Source organism: Phallusia mammillata, chromosome 2 (assembly GCF_965637545.1).
Source record: "Phallusia mammillata chromosome 2, kaPhaMamm4.hap1.1, whole genome shotgun sequence".
Classification (NCBI taxonomy): Eukaryota; Metazoa; Chordata; class Ascidiacea; order Phlebobranchia; family Ascidiidae; genus Phallusia; species Phallusia mammillata.
The window spans coordinates 30425457-30442568 of NC_137253.1; the positions used below are offsets into that span (position 1 = coordinate 30425457).

Here is a 17112-nt window from a genome sequence, read left to right on the forward strand (position 1 = left end):
GTGTGGTGGTTCAAATGCGTGTGGAAGATCCACATTTGTATTAACAGCTGACCATGTGCTTATTCGTTTCTGTTCGTTTTTGTCTCTGGTTCATAAATACTGTTTCAAAAACGAACTAATTTTATGCCGCCCTTCAATCTTTCACAATCTCATACGTTCTGTGGCAGAATAAATTTATTAACTTATAAATCACGAAATAGTGTTACGCAATTCAGAAAAAAGTATTAAGCACACTTTGCTGGAAAGAGTTCAACGATAAGCACAACCAAAGGAAACCAAATAACAATTGGTGCATTTAGGCCATGTAAGCCTGTTGTACTGCTTGTTTTCAGTTTTTTTTTTTATCATGCCACCGTCTTAAAATCCAGATTACATGCACAAAACACTCTGCTTTCTGCTATATGGAAATAACAAGTAAATCGGCAAATCATAAAACACAAAAAAATTCTGAAACACAATATCATAGCACGTATTACCCAAAAATATCAAGAAAATGCGTTTTTTTTGTTTCTGTATCAATGTTAGTTATCCGAATAATGTCTGACAATAAACCATCAGGCTGATTAGCCGGTGTTGTGTTTCATTATTTGTCAAAGAAGTAAACGTCCTTTTTGCCTTCCTTGACCCACTGTACGAGTTGATAAATTTCATCAGCCACTATTTCTTGTCCGTAGTTGTTTTCTGATGGGTCCTGATCGCTGAAGTAGAGCTCTGAAAAATGAAAACATCAAAAGCATCCACAATCTTAACATCTGCTAATCTGTTATTCGTCTTAACATATCGACAACATATTTAAGTACACTGAGGTCCGCAGAGACGCTGGGATCTCAACACAGTACTGGAAAACGAGTCCAACTATTATATATTATTGAGCAGATTAATGCCTCCGATGCTATTTTCTGCGACCAGGCAATATGTGGCTAGAATCAAATGCGAAGTTTACTTGTAGTTAAGCATATTTGGTAAGCAGCAAAGTAAAATCACCTTGTGTTTTACACAGGTGTGGCCCGCGATCTAACTTTAGCAGTTGTTTTTGGCCCCACAGTAACAAAGGTTGCACACCTCTGCTTAAAATCAAGTGTAAAAATTCATCGCACCTTAATATCTAAAAATTAGTCAATTTTTTCCTAGTGTTTGATCACACACGAGCTCCGTCAATATCGTTAGGAACAATATGAGCAATGTTTACGTAGTGGCCACACATTAGTATATACGCGCCACAGATTTTTAGGTTTCTAGGCGTACACTTTAAGTACACCGAAGACCACTGTGAGTAACATAGGATATATGCACGCTATATAATTTTATGCACAATATATAGGTTTCTTGTCTCTGTATTTTTGACAAGCCCCAGATCCAGAAGTTTTAAACCCGAACTAGCAGTACAATCGCTAATACCAAACATGATTTAAGCGTTAACCACATACTTCCCGTAAACTTCTCGCCGACCACCATAGTTACGGCTCCCAGCACTTTTCCAGCAACTACTTTTGGATCTGAAGATTCTACGTTCTCTTTCATAATCTCGGAACGGATCGTTCCAACTTGTAAGTAACCGCCATCGTGAACTAGAAAAGCAAATAAGTTATTGTTGTATGTTGCACATCAGTTTATATCGTCAAAATTAAACTTACTGCGTTTGTTTCTACGACATTATAATGCAATCACTACGTTCAAATGTATGTGAAGAAAACAAGCCCAAAAACGCGCAACCCGCAACTCGATGTCAATAGTAGCCCAATCGGACAACAAAAGCGCAACCTGCCAACTCTGACTGTCTTGCTTGTTTCATTTTTTCATCATGTGATTGATTTATACTCACAGTGCTTCATGTAAAGTTAATTTATTTGCCGATGCGCCAGTTGCAATACCACCTCCAAACTGTGTTAGCCAACCGCTTACTTTTCACCGACAACAACAGGTTATTATTTTAAATAGTCGGGGTCAGCTACAAGTTATAACTACGTGTGGTCAAAGCTGATTCTTTTTGTTTGCAACGCTTTGACTTGTTCTGTTATTGTGAAATATTACCTTTAATTCGTGGCGCTGTAAACTAAAATTGAATGCTCGATTGTTTGATTTGTACACCGTGCAATGAAACAGGACTATGCCCCGTTAATTTATTTTTCTCGCATAATGCTTACATACGGTATATTGCTTCTGTTTAGGACGCATTGTTACGGTACGGATATCACAAAAATCTCTGTCACATTTGTATTTGGTGACTTGGACTTTACATTACTTTATTTGGGCTATTTTATTATATACCCAACCCACGTTTTGCAGAATCCAACTTGCCCTGGGCCCTAGGGGTTAGCTTATCGATGGGGCGTTGCAAAATTTCGAATCTCGCATTTGGTTACTAACAAAAAGCATGCCCCCTAAAAAAATAAACCGACGCTCACTTTTTGCACTCGTATTATGAAATCTCTTGCTCTACCGCTGCTAGAAATATCTGACTCTCGGTGTCTATCAATTATATAAGCCAACGAAAAACCGGTTAATCTATCAGTTCACTTTTAGTATTAAACCCCAGTGGTGAGTTTAAACCAAAAAAAAACGGCGTTTGCTGGTACAATAATTCTATGGTTAGCTTGTAGGTGATATGCCGGTCGCAATAATTGTCAATGAGTTTAAACCGCATTGTATTAACATGCAACGTTTTTTTGGCCGTTGTAAGTTTACGACAATTCGGTTTGTCATATACTCACGTTTTCGCTTGACAATAAAACTGGGCATCTCTGCTCAAAATCACCGCTCTGTAAATGTGATTAGTGAAGACTCTCTGAAAAAGTTGAAATATGTTGGCAATCTATTCTAAGCATATAAAACCGATGGAAATTTTAACAATATCTTCCACTATTAAAATATATCGTGAAGTAAATAACAAAAGAGACTACTATACAGCACATAGGAAACGCCCATTGACATACACATAAAGCAAATCAAATCCTAAATACTATAACATGTTTTAAATGTATTGCAATGATATTTATGCGTACCTGAAGTATTTCTAAACTTAAAACTTTACTAACTTGTTACTCCTACACATGACGTAACATATCACAATGTGACGTCATTACCAAAGTAATTTTTGAACAAAAACAAACGGGTTAACAGGGAAGTACTCCTACCTTATTATCTTGTTTTCAATCACCAACAGGCCATTTGTCTGCGAACGCCAGATTAAAAAAGAAGTATTTTGAGAGTTTCGGCAGCACATGAACCGTCACCTTTTTTGTTTTGCCACACGTAAACCCTGCGACTCTTTAGCACCGATGGCGTTAAGCTTATATGGTGCAAGGCAACCACATGGTGGGGCTAAAACTCAAAGAGATTTAAACTGCAAAGCCGTTTACCATACAAAGTCAAAACACCAACTATCCCCTATACTTGGCCCATTCAGCCACGCCTTACTAGTAATTCCCTACAGCGCCAAAACATAGAATGAGTATTGTGACATAATGCGGTGAAGACTAAATTATATGACACGTTTTACCACAACACAACTTGACACCACAAGATCGTTTTAGTTTATTTGCGATTGGAACGAACAGTTCAAAACAGTTGGTTGATTCTGCACTCACTACTTAACAAACTAGGGGTTAAAGTTCATATAGATTCGTTAGCATCTTAAACCAAGTAGCATCTTAATCAACTGCTTCGTTGTGTATTTAACTTACATGGATTATTATATGATGCATAGATAAGCAGTTTTTCGATTAAACGAGAAAATAAATTAACTTGGTGTCCTTGCATTGTTTCTCTTTGTGAAAGACCCTGTTAACATTTAAATGTCTCGAGACAACAAAAACATAAGAATTGAAACTTGTGATTATGAAATATAATGGAATGTCTGATTAAAAATTTTGTCAAGTGAATAGTCAGAAAAGGGATTTAAAATTCTTAATTTTTACTCTATATTTTGAAGCCACTAATCTACAAAACCAATTTACGATTGTAAGTGTTTTTTAATATGTTGATATCAAATAATCAGTATTTTTTTTAACGTAAACCTGCTTTAAAACAAGTTTGGTTTCAATTTTTTCTTGAGTAGGCAATACTTCGTCAACAGGCATCTGGTTTCGGATTGTGAAATTTCATTTACCAACGGAAAAATACAGGAATGCCCTGTACGCGCCGATGTATCTGTGCGCCTCTGAAACTAGAACTTAGAGCAATATGGTAAAAAAAAAACAATAAGACCAGAAAAAATTTAAAGGATATTTGGGTATAAAAAGAGCGCTACATGCTATATTCAGTGTCAGACATCTGGCAAAGGTTCATCCAGAACTTTGCTGGTAGACAAGGAGAGTGAAGTAATTTCATTCAGAAGATTTTGTGTTGTTTCTTTGTGAGAGAATAACTTTAATTTTTATGACCGTTACAAATGCAACAGTTCGTAGCACCGTTGTGGCGCAATGTTATTTTTTATTTTACAGCTCATAAAACTAAGTTAATAACAGTTCTGTTGAACAAGCAAACAAAAGATGCCCAATTACATTATCAAAAAACAACGTGAGTAACATACAACTTTTGTCAGAAAAGTTTGGTTTGTGGTATAGGTCTTTCTTTTGTGTATGCTGGTTTCTTATATTACTTTTTATTTCATTAATTAAAAATCGTCATGACGTGGTTTATTTTTACTAAGTTGCAGTTTACCCCCAGTAAAATATATATTTTTCAGTTGAAGGTGGAGAGTTCTGCAAAGTTGGCGAAATTTCCAAAGCCAACATGCTAAAGGACATTTCACCTCCAGATCCCGACGTTGTAGCAAAACAAGTTTCTGCTGCTGTAAGCACACAGTTGAAGGTTGGCGGAAATCCTAGTAAGTATTTCGTACCATTTCAGAACACTAACCCACGAAATAATGCTTTTGAATGACAGCATTTCACTGATATTGACAATCGTTTTTAGAAACCATTTTTTCAAGAACTACAAAATGACAAATTTTCGCGCTACTGGGCCATAAAAATCTTACACTTTAGTTAAGTTGACAGAATAAAACAGCAACTAAGTATGCGATTTAGTAACAAACCAAAACGCAATTAAACAACTAAGATATCACGTTAAAAACAGGATCAGCAGCATCACCTTCACCATAAATAAAAATCTGTTTTTTTTTCAGGCCTTTACTTCTATAACCAGGATCCATCTGTCAACAACTTTGGATACGAAATCGTTCCTGACAAGATGTTCGAGCTGAAGAACTGGGTAAAGGAGGGCAAATACGATTTGTATTTCTTCAACAAATCCGCAGCTCCGGCACCAAAAGAGCCAGAGGCCCAATCCTAATCCACCAGCCCAGTAGAAGAAATGCTATTCGTGTTTGCACGAACCATAAACAGAATACACTAATTAAATGATCGTACCCGAACTAACCCGAAAATAATAAAACATTGTATTGGCATTTCTGTTTGTGGTGGTTTTTAAGACCGAAACAAAACATATGCCCCATTTCGGCTATTTCGTGGAGAAAACACGAGCCGTTTTCAACTAAATTTATCAACGAATGCTTTCCAAAGGCAGAAAACCTAAATGCATAATACAACACTTGCACACATTATCAGTTCCAACTATGCAGTTGATTAAATTTGCGCTATTAAAGATAGGAAACTTCAAAGACGAAAAGAATCAAACCTAAAAAATGTAAATCTAAGTGTTCCGGTTCAAAAATTGCATTGACAGTGATCTGGCTTAAATAGTAAATGTTTTTCGTAGAGAACGTAATTACAAACTGAAATATTCAATCCTTTTGCGTACTTGTACCCATGCCGCGAATTCAAATTTCAATTCCTCAAAAATATGCGATAAGTTCCGCAGATGCAGATTATCAACCGCTAGGAATAAAAACATTTAATGTAGCATATTTACAAATAGTTTTGCGATATAACATTACTAAGTCATAGTACAAAGAAAATGAAATTATAGTATAATGAAATAATAAAGGTAATGACACTTTAACGAAGTAAGCGCAAATTCAGCTAGCTGCTGACTTGCAAAGCGATTTATAAGTTGCCTTATGGGGCTGTGGGCGTAAATGCGTTTTTTTTTCAAATATAAATGTAGTTTTGAAACACTTTTTATTTGGATCAACAGACAATTGTATTTGATTCATCTGACGTTTGCCGTTTCATTCTGGGCGTCTTTATCAGTGTAGTGCCAACTAGCTTACCAGCCAACACAATCGTTTTTATAACACCGCAAACAGGGTGAACACGAAAAAGAGACTTGCGCAAATAGAAACGTCAGATGATTCAAATACAATTGATGGTTGATCAAAAAGACGGTTTATAAATTATGTCTGTCAAGACTGAGTTGTAAACAAAGCTGAAATTCGGAGACCAAACCCGAATGTGCAAGCCCGAAAACCAGGCAAGAACCCGAATCGTTTTTGAGAAACCAGTTTAGGCCCGAAAATTTGAGGAAAAACCAAGATCACAAGCACAATAGACCACTGGTCTTTAACAAGGCGCTTTAGGGCTGTTTATCAATAGGTCAGGTCCAGAAACTGGCTACTTAGCAAATTAAATTGATTCAAAAAATTGTGTATAGTGAGGCCCCAATCAAGCCCGTGTAGTTTGAAGAAACCTTAGCCCGAAAAGCCCGGCCTGACTTATAATTTTTCTGTGTCAATCAACACATTCGTAGTTTTATGATGATGAATAAAGTTGTTGTAGTTTTGGATAATGCGACCGAAACCCCTCGACCCCATTACATGGAGACTGGGGGCGGGGTGGAAAAAATTGACATCACCCCAAAACATGCTTGTTTAGTCGTGCGTGGCGAGTTATCTTACTTGTATGTCTGTGTCGTCCCCCGCACAGGTTTTCAACCGCTCTGCTGAAAGTCTGCATCGAAAATAGAACGAAGCACAAAAACAACCAACTATTTTTCGAATGCAAGGCCCAAAAACAACGGGTTATTTGTTTAGGGAAGTTTTCGAATTCCGCTGTCTGACAGGGAGACTTGATTGAGTTTCTGTTTTTTTGTTTGGTTGATGGACTTTGATTGATATGTTTCGCTGTGAATAGTTTTTTCACCCAAGTATAAAATCTGTGCATATAAATTTAGGCGTTTAAGATTTAAAGTGTCGATTATTGACCACTTGTAAAAACCCCGGTCCTTACAGTTTGTAACTTAAATGAAAACAAAAGTACATTAGAAAAAGTTGGCTTCTTCCACTTTTATGTCATCAGGTTACGTCATCATTATTCGACTCTTACGTCATATAGCTTCGCTTTAAATATTATCTCGTGTATTTTATGCCAACATTAATCCTTCCCGCTTGTGCCATGCATTCAGCCTTTGCAACTGAAATGATATCTACATTTTAAAGCAATGAAAAAGTTATTGCTTCAAAAAGTTACGGAGGGTTACGGAGGTTGGTTCAAATCCCGGTCACAAATGCTTATCTAAACTAACAAATAAACTGGTGCTTAATTAATTCAAAAAATTCGACGTTGTACAAAAAGTGTAAGTTGTTTATATAGCTGTTTATTTTTGCCTTGACTGTTTTCGGGATTTGGGTTTAGTTTGTAAACTGATTTGTCTTTTTTTCGTTTTCACACGTTTTACTGTAACAGAATTTTATTTGCCTAACACACACGAATTAGTGATTGAATACTACGCAATTATGAAAAAAATGGTTTACACATTTTGCTACAAGGGACTTAACGTCAGTTAGAAGTTACAACAAAGGAAACAAAACACCCGTCACAACTAATGTATTGTTGAAAAAAAAAACGAAAAACTTACAAGGAAATTTTGCAAGAACATATGAAGTGGTGTATATGACGTAATCAACGGTACGAAAAAGACGATTGTTTTCCAATTGTGATTTTGCGAGTGGATTTCAGCGTATATCATGCTTTGTCGAAGAAGTAAATATCTTCCTTGCCTTCCTTGACCCACTGAATAAGCTGATACATTTCATCAGCCACTATTTCTTGCCCGTAGTTGTTTTCTGATGGGTCCTGATCACTGAAGTAAAGCTCTAAAAAACGAAAACACCAAAAGCATCCACGATCTTAACATAAGTATCAGCAAACCTGTCATTTTTGTCTCAACATATAGACAACATTTTTATGTACACTGAGGACCACTGTGAGCGACATTAAAGATGTGAATGCTGTGGTCACGTACCACATTTTGTGTAGAATAGATTTGTTTGATAAATGTCTGGACATACACACATACACTGTAACCTAAGCTGACTAAAGACCACTGTGAGCAAATCAGATGTGCATGCTGTGGCCACGGACCAGTTTATGCGCATCCTAATTTATTTAATAGATGTCTGGGCATACACACAAGCAGTGTAACCTAACTTACTTAGACCACTGTGAGCAAAATCAAATGTGCACGCTTTTACCAGTTTATGGACAGCATTACGCGTAGCTTTAAATATTTGGCTGCTGGAAACGGAAAAGCAGCGAGAAGACATTTCATTTAAATTTAAACCAAAGCCAAATATCGCCTAAAATTTCATACGAAGATAAAGAATAGTTCAAATTTCTGTCAAACTAACCTAATAAAATGTGACACCACATTGTTGTTTTATCAGATTCAAAAAGTTCAGTCACAAATTTCGTAAATATTTGGGACCGAAACTGAAATATCGTGGGCCTACGCGGCTGGAATGGCTCGGTCTACGGAATTTTCGGTGCATTACCAATTTGTCCGTTTTTCATAATACTAGCGGGTAAAGACTCATTAGTCTTCCCGCTAGTATTATGCAATACGAGTTGTTAGCAAATTATTCTTGCCTACATAGCGCGCACGTAGCAAACCAAACTCTTAGTTGCGTTCAAACTAAAACCCGGGGACGAATCTCGATCAGTTCTTTTTATGTCTATATCTGGGTCAGTCGCGTCGGATTATTCGTCGTTGGTTCGAACCCCGTGAGATAAAAACGAGTTGCAACTTTGTGACACTAACATAAAAAACTAAAATCATGTCTGTATTTGACAGTTGTGTGTTACTTTGGGTATTTTTAGTGCTACTTCAGGTATACTTGTTTAATACAGACATGGTTAGCTTTAACTTTATGCTTCCGGTATACAACATACTTCCGGTATAATTATCGTCGATGGCCATAGTTACAGCTCCCAGCACTTTTCCCGCAACTACTTTTGGGTCTGGTGGCTCAACGTTATCGTGCATGCTCTGCAAACGTATCGTCCCAACCTTCGTGTAGCCGCCATCAGTAACTGAAAACAAAATAATCTAGCGTTATAAGTCGGGTGGACTTTACGGGTCATGTTTGGTATTGAGTTTAAATAGAAGGGGCTTGATTCAGGCCTGACAAATCTACTCATGTTAAGCAACCAATCCAAAAACTAAATGGCAATTGGTTGTAAGTCTGGTCATTTCTGTATTAGATTGTGTTTGTAAACTAAAGTTATACATAAAGCCTGTCACTGTGAGTTTCGACGTGTGTAAAACTGTTGGAAGTTTGCCATATGTAACCTTCAAAAAGGGCCTAATACGATTTACAAGACTTACGTTTTCGCTTTACTATATAACTTGGCATGTCTGTTTGAATCGTCGCTCTATAAATGCAGTTTTAACGAGAAGTCTCTGAAAAAATGGGAAATCTGTCACCAATCGAACCATAGCAAATAAAACCCAGTTACTTTCTTAAACATTATCCCAATTCGACATACATACTTCTTTCAGCTATTGTTATTAAATTAGAAAAAAATTATGACTACTAAAGCACCTAGGAGACCTAAAATGTAGAAACTTGACAACGCATAAATAAGTATTTAAATTTATCAAAATAAATTAATATTTTTTTTACATGATCAAAATAATAAGTTTATTACCCTTGCACATGTCACTAATTAAGTGGTGGGATTCAGCCTGTTCGCACCGGTTATATAGGTCCGTCTCAAGAAATTTTGTGAGATCAACGAACCGGTTAGCATTACTGGTTGCTGTCAATGGACTTTTTGTAACAAAACCGACTGAAAAATATGCCTTTTGTGGACGCCTGACAAAAACATTGAATCCCACCACTGGTCATAACATATTACATTATAATGTCGTAGGTTGTCCACAAATAATAGCAAGCGTGTCTAATCAGAAAGCTCTTACCTCTATTATTTCAAAGCTTCAACAAGCAGCCTGCTTCTCCGTGAACGCCTGTTTGGCAAGGAAGGTTTTTGAAAATTTCAACAGCATAAAAACAGTCACCTTTTTTATCTTGCTTCACATAAACACCTTTTATTCTTTAGCGCCGATAGCGTTGAGCTTAAAATATGTAACGTAACCACATGGTGGGGCTAAATATCAACAAGTGATTCCAGGTCGTACGTTTTACGCCTAAGGTTTCGTCGCTTCATGCTTCAGGCTTCAACTGGATAATTCCAAATGAGTTGAGTTTATTTTGCTTAGTGAAAGACAACATAACGACACAATAGCACTAAAACAATCACCGAGCCGGAAAAAGCTGCGCAACCTTAAAACGGTATTAAGCGCAAAACAGTAAAGGGCACAATTGGTGGATGATACCAAAACGCGCCTATAAAACCCCGTTCCCTGTTTAACAGGTGAGATTGGAATTTCGTTTACCTTATGCCTGTTGGTGAAATCTATAGACTATTTTCACCTTCATCTTAATCTGTTGTTGGGTTCAACTGATGACCTAACGTTTTTGTTGTTGATTTATTTGTACACATTGATATAAAAGCAAGGTGAGTTTGTTTAGTTTTATACAGTAAATACGATTATTCGCGTTGTCAAAAAAGCAACTAATAGTGGCCCTAGAAAACATATCTTCATGAATTTATTTACAATAATGTCTAATGCTTTTTTCCTGTACATGTTTTTAGTATTTATATTTTATGTGGCGACATTGCTGCTGTTTTTTTTCGATGCCTTTTGTATTTGGGTAAAAATAACAATCTAGTCAAACATCGTTCTCCTCAAAATGTTACGTCGGGAACCATTCGTCACCGCCTGCGCCACGTTCTGCATGACCGAGTTTTGATCACGTGCTTTCAGGATAATACTAGTAAAAGTCTAGTACTGAAAAAGTTTGCTTTGGGCAACATCAAATATCCTCAGCTGGGTATAATGAACTTAAGCATTTACGTATGTATACAAAATAAATAGGGCATTATTAAAGAATATTAATGCACAATGTCAGTTGTGTTGGCATATGTTTCAATTCCAAGTAACACAAAAACAAAGATCGGTACCCATAGTTGTTTTTCATTTTGACGTCACTTATATTACGTCACTCTCTTGCAACTTTGATTTCTTTATTTCAAAGGTGAATCACCCGAAAAAAACATGAATTATGATGATCATCGTGTTTCTGTGTTTGACTGTTGTTATCTTGTTGACAAAATTTCTTTACCCAAGTTTCTCAGATGTGTAATTTTGTTTTGTTTCATGTCTTATTACAGCCATCGAAAACTTTCGCATAAAAATTGCTAAGGTCAATTTTGCTGAACTCAAATTGCTATTTGTGATTGCGAATGGTATTTTGATAGTTTGGTTTCAATTAATTGACATTTTTTGAAAACTAGGATCCGCTTAAAAACCAGGTAGCCAGTTGTTTTTGAGTAGGCAATTTTCGTAAGCAGGCTTTTGGTTTCAGATTCTGGAATTTAACTTAATAACAGAAAAATAAAGGCGTGTCTTGTATGCCACTCAGTCTAGAACTTATATGGTACAAAAAAGCTATAAAACGCGAAAATAAAAAAGGGTATGTGGGTATAAAAGCAGTGCTGCGTTCTGTCTTGCGTCAGAAAGTTAGTAGCGGTTGATCCCAAACTTGACTGACTGGCAAAAATGTCCGTAAAATAATTTGTAAAACTTACAGAAGATTTTGTGAGATTTCGAATTATTTTTGTGAGAGAACTTTAATTTTTGTCCATTACTAATAAACCAGTTGTAGCGCAATGTTTATAGTTCATTGGAATTGCGTTCCTAAACAGAAATATATACAGCACGCTTTCTGCACAGCCCAATGAAATCAAACCGCCCTGCCAATTGTTTAAAGATGTTTTTGCAATAAGTTAAATTTAAGTTTTCTGGTACGATAGAATTTTCGTATTTGTCATTTTCAGAAGAAGAAAAAAATTGTAACTTAAAAAAATTGCTGGATCTGTAGTCAAACATGGGAAATGCTTATGGAATCGTTATGCGACTGGGTAAGTTAATCTCCTTTGCAAATCAGTGTACGGTATAACTCCGAGCTCATAATTAGATGGGCCAATGGCTTTGGTGAAAACAGTACAAACTTGCACATTTTGGGCAATTAAACCCAATGCAATACAGGTTATAAAATGATGATTTTTAAGGTGATGACGGTTATGACGAAGTTGGTAAAATTGCATACGGCTACAGTGAAGAAGACGTCAATTCATGGTCTTCGGAAGTTTTATCGGAGAAAATTAGTTCTGCTGTACAAACACAATTCCAACATGTTTACAATGGAGGTAAGCAAGGCTTGTGTGCATTTTCTCATCAAATACGATCCAACTTATAGGCTATTTTTTTATGCATTTGCGTTTGGTAGCATCGCCCAGCTGGTTTTACCTATCGACAACAGTTTGATATGTGTAAATGATCTATATTACACAAAAGTATTACACTAAAGTGGGCCTGTTGCTGTAATTTAATTCTTTTCGTTACATCTGTAGTTCTAGGATCCCTGGTTTTGCACACCAGTGTTACTGATGTGTGTCTTCTAGCGTTCACTTCTAAAGTTGCTTACAGTGCCCCTTAAACTTAGTGTACTTTGTGAGCATGTACTGTGTATTCGCGCTTTTGGCCACAACTTGACGAATCAGGTTAAAGCTACATCAAGTAGGATTCATTTTAGCGTTAAATCTATAGCACTCGACTGCAAACATATAAAAGTCACAAGTTCCTGATGTCATGAAAAAGTGATGTCATACATGAGTGATGTCACAAAGTGCATGGTAGCCGCTCGACAAGTGTCACACACTATATAAAGTTTTATTTTTTTAGCATTAAATTTCTTTTTATATTCAGAATTGTACTTCAATGATCAAGATCCGAATCAGAATGACTTCGGGTATAGGATCGAAGCACAGAACATGGGCCAACTCAAGAATTGGGCAGAAACTGATGGGAAATACATTTATTACTTCAACAAATAATAAGCACCAACAGTTGCACAGAAATACTTCGTACTAACCTATAATCTACGTGTGATGAAACACTTTCGAATTTACCCAAAAAATAAAACCTATTAACGCAGTTTGTCTTTTCAAAAGCAAGGAGCCAATGATCAGCTTCGAGTAAGTCATGTGACTTACGCATGAAAAAACCTTAGGAATCAAGTCAAACCGATTTTTAGTTTGTTTGTTTGTTTGTTTTTGTTATCAGTTGTTGTGTTAAAAGAAAATAAATAAGCACTTCCATAATTAAAACAACTTCCGCAATTATTGTAGCTACTTCATCATTAGCAGAAAAAAACGTTGATTTCAACATGAGTTATAAACCAACAAAAGGTCAAAAAATGGGTCGCGCTATAGTGATTCAATTCTGAACGAACTATTACTGCATTAAGTAAACACAAACAAATTTACTTAATGCAATAGTAAAGTCAACTCACTCGACCACGTTGTACAGTAAAGTAAACCAATCTTTACCATATACAGACGACAATAGCCTTCCAACTTTACTGTCACGTACATGGCGATTGTAACGTCGTGGCACGGGAAATAATAGGACAAGTATTCGTGCAAGGAAACATGTTTAGATTTGGGATTTACTTCTATCAACGATCATGCTGCAAAGCCGCAATGTGTGCTGTGTTATGCCTCATTAAGCATGCAGTCATTTTGACATGCTATGCGGCGACGACGTGGCCTCGAAATTGCAGTCCGTTTCGTTGTCGAACAGGACATTTAAAAGTCGAATCACAGACCTTTTACTGAATACAAATATAAAGTGGTCTCTTGAATGAAAAATAGAGCTGTGCATTGAAGATTTATGAAGGAAAAATTTCAATTTAATGAAACACGCTACAATAAATCAATCATTTGTTTCTAATTAATCATTGTTTCATAGTACTGTGTACATACAACTGGCTGTCTGCGTCTTTTTTCATGCATATCAGAAAAAAATACATTTTTTGATGTTTGAAGCTTGGGTCGTGAGATGTTCATATAACTCAGGTTTGGGTCGCGGTCAAAAAAGTTTAAGAACCACTGCACTAGGGTATACATTTTTTCAACAACTTGCGTAGCATTTATCACTGCAGACAAATGCCACTCTTAAACCCAGATGTGTTTTTTATTGAGTGTTTAAATTTCTTGTGCGGAAAATCGCCATACTTTTGAGTACATTCACAACTTATACTTCTTTCAAAACGTAGTCTTATGAGTTAATTTTCCCTTTTTAAAGTATTTTAACAACTAATTACATCACAGCCACTACTAAGCATAAATTTAATTCAAGGATTGGGTGCAAACAATCGCTTATGTTTGTAAGTTATGATGAAATAATAGGGCTTTGCGCATCGCAGGTAACCTCATCGCCTACAGAGGATAGCTACAGTTTTCCACATTGCTGGTAAAACTGATCACAAACAGAACGTAAAACTACGTTAAGATTGTGAGGTATGTTTCATATAATGTGTACGTTGCCCTTTCTTTTACAATAAACACGTCAAAAAAATTGGGAGAGACAAACACATACGCCCATAGGCGCCGAGTGGGCGGTGGTGGGGTGGCGCCGCGACCTTGGGTTTGTAAAGCACGTTGGCGGCCACCGTGGATATTATGATTTGTTTGTATCGGCATCGTACGAAACATCGTAAAATCTGGGAGAATATTTTTGCTTTTAAACAAGCGCACTGGCGAAAAAGCATCAAAACGTGCCGAAACTGCAACCTGTTTTGGTTAGTGCCTTGTTTATGCGTCAAACTCACAATTGATGGCATTAAATGTATGGCCATCAGTGTACAGTGTGATGTACTGCAATTAATAGTTATTTTAGTAATACGGGAGCAACAACTTGACGAAACGTTTATTAAATTAAACTTATTTAAAAAATTTAACGCACGTTGCATTCTATTTTCTAGTTGGAACTCGTGTGGCTGTACGCATTGGTGACTTCATTTCATGTGACGTCATAATTTAGGTCCGCCATCTTGCATTTTTGTAAAACTCGGTGCCTATGTAACTGTCGGATGAGAAAGTGGTCCCGTTTCGTTAACTATCTCACTCAGACATTGCTTAGTTAATTCAAAAATTGTCAGGTGAAAAATGTTAAGGAGTTAGAACTACAATATTCCCCTGTCAGGCAGAAGAATTCAAAAAATATCCCCTGGCAATAAGTCTGTTGTTTTAGAGCTTGCTTTATCGCCAAACCTTTACTGGGGTGTCCTTCTTCATTACGTCACTGTGACTGAACGACCCTTAACCCGAGCAAATGCCGACCGGTCGCGGTTACGAAATTGGTTAAGACAGGAAGGACTACTGTCCACGGTTGACTTCATAAGCTTGTGCGTGGCGTTTTGCAAATTTTCTACATACCTGCGCGACTGATCGCATACAGTTTGACAAAGGTTAAGTGAAACAACTAATCTCCTAATTTCGATTTTCATGACGCTTCAAATACTTGTATGAACGGAAAGTAAAGGTTACTAAAAGTATATGCATTTTGGGCAAAGAAAATCCGCCTTTCAACTTTGCAAATATGTATTTTTAGGGTCCTAAACAGTGCGATTTCAAACCAGTCTAGTTTGTGGCTCCTAATTTTTGTTACGCTTTTTAGGGTATTTTTCGTCAAAACATAAAAGTAGGTGTTGCCGCACAAGAAAAGAGTTTGATAACGAAATTCTTGCAAGCATGATTAAGCCAACCAATTTATAGGATTTTCTTCACAAAACAAAACAGTCAAACCCATCTGATTGCCACTGCAAAGTACCAAACTATCATTTAATTTGTTGTGGGGCGTGTTTAAGAAAAAACTTTGTTCGAAACCTCCAGTAATATCCTCAATGTTTTTTGGCAGTCGCAAAACGAGTGTTTAACACAAAGTAAGGTCACAAACAAAATTCGCGCGTTTTCACGTTTTACTACAACTGTATCTCGCGTTGGGTTTGGCTTTCTAAAAGAGGGGGCAACATGCTCATCTGTGTTTCCATTCTGCTGCTCATGCGTAGTATTTGTGTTTTCTTAGCACTATTATCCCACCAAGCGTATCTGTCTGTTGCGTACAACTGCACATCCATTGGCGATGGAACGCAAAGTTTTTATGTATGTTAAACAGAGAAAGTGGTACAAATGATAACGTGTTTTTTTTAATTTAAGTTTAAGGCAGGGGTGCAAAACTTTTTCACTATGACGGCCGCATCGCAGATACTTATTTTTCCAACGGTGGCCAAGCGTTTTTCCTGCTTTTTCTTGTTGTTTGCACACAATAGGCGTAAAAAAGTCGCATGCCCACTTTGAGGCTGGTAAAACTTGTTCAAGGCTCAAGAAATTTTTTTAGGGTTGTTTCAAAGTACAATAAGTTGGCGAAAGATCTTTATTTAAGCCACGGACGTCAGTACATGTATTTTGATATACATGTTCACGGCCGCACAAACTCGTCTCTACGGCCCAAATTGTGCACCCCTGGTTTAAGACAACGCGATTGTGCTGTGTATAATTCAACTCTAAAATGCACAACGACTTAAAATGATAACCCTTCCATGTAAACTGTATCACAACTTGGCCATCTTGCAAAGCTTTCTGCTGCCGGCGGCAGTGTGCATACCACACGCATATTTTGTTACAGGTCTGTCTTCCGATTTGATTTATTCGGTAAAAAAATAAGCTTGATTTGGACCTAAAATATTATTGCCTAAACATTATAAAGCGTTGTGGTATTTATATGCCTCAAACAATCGAAATATTACTTTCAAATTATTTTGTCCTTTCAAACCAATGGCCTGACGCAATCGACGCACTGGCGTCACCTAACGGATACGCCAATTTAAGTGCGTAGACCGTAAGTGAGCGGTGTCCAAACTATTTTTAATGGGGGCCCATTTGCATTAGGTTCGACCCCCGAGGGCCAACTTTTTTTAGCAAAGATTGTAACCGGACAATTATAACACAAAGTATACGACAT

At 36.9% G+C, this 17112-nt stretch overlaps 1 long non-coding RNA gene across 1 annotated transcript; it reads left to right on the forward strand.

Moving 5' to 3' along the window:
- The first annotated feature begins 12097 nt into the window (after nt 1-12097).
- Nucleotides 12098-13310, forward strand: LOC145215490 (uncharacterized). The gene is made up of 3 exons (XR_013857311.1): nt 12098-12167; nt 12318-12455; nt 13015-13310. It is a non-coding gene; the product is annotated as an uncharacterized LOC145215490 (long non-coding RNA).
- The last annotated feature ends 3802 nt before the right edge of the window (nt 13311-17112 follow it).